At 50.7% G+C, this 4,867-nt stretch overlaps 1 pseudogene; it reads left to right on the plus strand.

Annotated features, from left to right (window-relative positions):
• The first annotated feature begins 432 nt into the window (after positions 1 to 432).
• Positions 433 to 1,970, plus strand: LOC146797165 (uncharacterized; annotated as a pseudogene).
• The last annotated feature ends 2,897 nt before the right edge of the window (positions 1,971 to 4,867 follow it).

Here is a 4,867-nt window from a genome sequence, read left to right on the forward strand (position 1 = left end):
GTCCTAGTGCGAAATTTCCCGCGCGCAAAGACTCTGAAGCCCCGGTGGACGGGCCCCTGGCAAGTCTTGATCACCACCCGAACAGCTCTTCGAGTGGAGGAGAAGCGTAACTGGCTGCATGCACATCACTGCAAGAAGATATCCTCGACCCTGACGACAACTGAAAACGTCACCACCCAAGAGGAGCTCCTGGAGAAAGACCGACCATCCCTGAGCTGTTACCCTGATACAGAGACACTTGAATTGGCAAAATTTCCCGATCCCACTGTGCCATCCAAAGAAGGGTATAATCTGCGTCGAAAGGAGGGAATTTCGGCTAAGCAGACCACTGACTAAGTTAAATCTCAGAGCAGTAGCCTAAACACAACAAAGGCCTCCAGGAGAGAAGCTAAACGAAGTCTGTGGTTCTGCCCGCTACTGAGTCCTTTGAAGATGATGGAAGCGCCCGATACGAAGATGATGGAAGCAACCGGACGTCCGAAGATCCACTACAAAGACCCAAAGACTGACAAAATGCACAGCTCAAAGACTATTACACTTTTCATCGCCCTTCTCTTTTGCCTCCTCCTCATGGCCACCTTCTGGATTGTGGAAGAGAGTGCACCCGCTCATAAGACATTGCTAACCACTGCTCAGCCTACCACCATGAAAGAACACCATCTGATCTCACTTTCACCTCAACTCCGAGATAGGCGTAAGGAGTTCTGGAATAACTCTTTTGTGCAGTTGCTACACCAACACAATCTTGCCGCTAATGCCACGAATTGCTGGATCTGTGGATTGCTACCACATGCCACTGGACACTCTATCCCTTTCATCCCTTCGCCGTTCTCTGTCCATGGTTCCTGCCTCATTTGGTTGATCCTCTTACAAGAGAGTTACAAGGATAATGCCACTTCCAGCAAAACTGTGTCACACTTCTATCATGGGTTCTGGCTGAACTAAACAGGAAGAACTTCTGCTCCCTTTTGCCCTCTGACATCAAACGCCTCTTTTCATATGGACATCCCTGCCAAAGAACGAGTTGAAATGCAGGTGTTCAACAATCCAGCCAGACTCACCTTCTCTTACCTCCGGAAACGAACAGCCGCCACCCTGACAGTGGCCCTGTCTGTCGTCAACGTCTCAGGCTTGTATGCATCGAAGGCCTGGGAACGCAGTTGGTGGGCCACAGTTCCTGCCACATCACCCGAACATTAGACTCAGTTGATCCACCCTCTTTTGTTACCTCCCCAAACATGTACTTCGTCTGTGGTACTAAGGCCTACACCTGGCTTCCAAAAGGCTGGGGGGGCACCTGTTACATCGCTTTTATCCTTCCTCCGACGTATGTGGCTCCAGCAAACCACCACCGGCAGAAGCGTGCAAGGGACATTGAGCAAGCCGACTCCACCGGAGCACAGTTCCTGGATGCAGTAAAGGGACTTGTTCCACTTTGGGGTCCGATGGCGAACAGCCGTGCCATCCGACACTTGACCCAGGCAGTTGAGACAACAATGAACATTACAGCTGGCATCCTCACCAACAACACCGCCGAGCTTCAGGCCGTCCGCCTGGTGGCTCTTCAGAACCGCCTCGTTCTAGATGTGGTTCTGGCTGACCGTGGAGGAGCATGCCGCATCATTGGATCCAGCTGTTGTACCTACGTACCGGATAACTCACCCTCAGTCTACAAAGCAATTGAACACCTCCACAGACTTTCCTCAGAGGTTCATCAGGAACAAGAAGGATGGTCGCTTGGGAGCTGGTTCTGGGACACTATAAAAAACTGGGGGTGGAGGTTGTTTACGTTTATCCTAATACCAATCGTGATACTATGTGGATGCTGCCTGGGTATTCAATGCTTGCCACCTCTGTGTTCACTTTTTGCAAACTGTATCTGCCCTAAGACTCTGAACTTTGAAGCCGAACGTATGAAAGCTCTGTATGAGGTAGAAATACGTAATATTATGGGGATAGATCCGAACTAACAAGCTGGCGAGATATGTTAAAAGGGAGGACTGTCGAAATTTAATTCGTAACTGAACATTATCTGCGCCATCTTGCCTCTTCACCAGCACCGCACGCAAAAACACACGGTAGCCATTTTAGGCACCATGGCCTCTCTCCCTGCTCATTGCCGATCGCCAGCGCGTCCCTCTGGCGCTGCGAACATCCCCCCACGCGCTGACCACCCCCGCTCTCTCATGCACGGGCCATAAAACCTCTCCTCCTGCGCGACTCTGCCTTGGAACCACATCCCGTGCCTGACCAACACCTCCCTTCATCCCTTACATGGTCACACACCCTTTTGATAACCCCCTTCCTCTGTGCCCGATTGTCTGAGCCGATCCCAGGCCATCACCTAGCCCTGCGGATGCAGTTTATTGCTCCCACTGTAAGGAATCACCCCTCTTCAAAGGAGTTACAGTTGATCAAGGCCCCCACCCCATGAGACCCGACCAGTCGCACACATTCCGGGAATCGGCGGGATGTCCAGCTGTGTGATAGCCATCTCCTACTGTGGGTGGGGTGGGGACTTCTACTGTAGCTATGTGTGGGAGCGGGCCTGAGGCGGGGACTCCGAGGATGTCCTTTCATGTATCAAAGCAATCTCAGGAATGTGCCATGTATAATAAACCTGTAATTAAGTAATAAAATAATTGTGTATAAGAGACCAGGTCTCAGAGACGCAGAGAGAGCACCTCGAAACGATACCTTGCTGTCCGATCTGACGTGTTCTGCTCCGTCGGAATAAAACCTTTGTTTCCTGCCTTCCAGTCTCCAGCGCCTGCCTCTTTGTTTGATAATTATCGAATGGTATGAGAGGCGATTACCGCCGGGCAATACTTAAAGGTTATCGACTGAAACTGCCTACCTTTTTACAGAGTGGTGCAGACTCATGGTTTTGGCTGGGGCCTGAGTCTGTGGGTGAGCAAATCGGATGCTCACGAGAGACATAGTCTTTGAGTTGGAAGTCAGGGCAGGTCCTCAGGGTTCTTGAAGTTGCTGGCTGCAGGACACACCAGGAGTTTGCTGGAACAGGTTCAAGGTGGGGACAGGCTGGTAGGGCTGGGCCAAGTCAGTGGGCGTCCTCCTCTTCTTAGTTCAGCACGGCTTCTTCGGTCCTTCATTTCTTCTTGTCGATTCTTGTCTGAGGAGGCAAGGTTCGGGGTTGCCACTAAATACTAGATTTAGGGGCGTTACAGGTAAGTTAGGGTTGGGACCAATGGCCCCCTTCCCTGGGGTGGGTACACCCCCTATTATGCCATCCTCCAGTGGGAGGTGGGGTATATGCCTCACTCTGGTTGGCTGGGTCCCCCCCGTCGGCAAGATGGTGGGGACAGAGTTGTGCTTCACCTCACCTCTCCCACCTGAGGGGTGGGGTTGACAAAGGTGGGCACACCTCCATTCCTCACTTGATTTTCCTGCCCAATCTCCCGCCCAAAGTGGGGGTCAGTACTGGTGGGAGCCAGATGCTGGAAGCAGCAAAGGGCTGGTGTAGCTCACAAAAGTGGCAAGCCTTTGAAGCTTCCCCTTCGTTGACCCTGCCCATCCTGGAGGAGGAGGCTTGGCAACTCGTCCCAGGATGTGCATTGTGACCCCGAGAGCAGCAGGCTCTTGACCCAGGAGTCCAGAAACATGTCTGGTGATGGCAGCTGGTGAGAAGCCACTTAGCCTGGACACTAGTGTTAGGTCGTTTTTCAGGGGGCATCTCTAAGATGCTATCGGAGTGTATTTTTCATTAAATCCCCCACTGGCATCAGTGTGGGTTTAATGTGCTGAGAAGTTTGATACCAAACTTCCCAGTTTTTAGTAAAGCCATTATGGGGCTGTGGAGTCCGTAATGACAAACTCCCAGTACCATATACTCTTAATGGCATTCTTGCACTTACAATGTCTATGAATTAGCTTAGACACTAGGGGTACAAGGCTCATGCACGTGCACCCTCACCACTGGTATAGTGCATCCAGCTAGAGGGGTGCTGATCTATGCCTGGGCAGTGGGTTGTAGGCATGGCACATAGGGTGTGCCATGTCGACTCTTCACTTTGTTCTGCACCAAAACATGCAGCCTGCAATGTCAGTGTGTGTGTGTGTGTGTGTGTGTGAAGGTACAGGGTCTCTAAGGGTGGCACAATAAGTTCTGCAGCCCTTAGAAGCCTTCCCTGGCCACAGTGCCCTTGGTACCTATGGTACCATTTACAAGGTACTTACCTATGGCCAAAGAGTGGCATTCGGGTTTGTCTCAATGCAGTTTTAGGGTAAGAACATAGGCCCTGGGTACCTGTTTGGCAGGAGCCCAGGGCACACTCAGTCAAAGTACATCAGCAGTTTGGCAAAATGTGGGGGCAACCATGCAAAATGAGTGCACTTTCTTATACACTATTTTAGCTATTATTCAAGTATCGAGGATTCGGAGGGGAAGCCTTCTGTTCAAGGCTGCTAGGTGTTGGTAAGTAGTGATTAGAGCTGGCTAGGGGAGCAGAGTTAGTTAGTTCTAAATTTTCGGTGAGACTTCAGGAGCTCATCTTCAGATCTTATATTACTGGCGATAAAGGAGTCCAAGTGCCTGGGGTCTTCAAAGATGGTGGTCTTTCCATTGTAGATTGCCTTTAGACATACTGGTCCAATGAAGGAGAACTTTATTAAACCCTTCAGATTCTGGCTTTGGGACGGGAGTGTTTTCCTTTGTTTGACAGTCTTGCGAGATCCCAATGGACGTGTCTTGCCATTTTATTCTCTGCATTTCCTTTGTCTGGGTGAGGATGGCCCCAGTGTGCAAATATCTGAAGATGAGGGCCCAGGGCACGTTGGAATTTTTGTGAGCATGCTTAATTGCAAAGTCTTTAGGAAAGTTTATTCCTAGGACTTGGGGGATCCACTT

This window comes from Triturus cristatus, chromosome 10, assembly GCF_964204655.1.
Source record: "Triturus cristatus chromosome 10, aTriCri1.1, whole genome shotgun sequence".
Classification (NCBI taxonomy): Eukaryota; Metazoa; Chordata; class Amphibia; order Caudata; family Salamandridae; genus Triturus; species Triturus cristatus.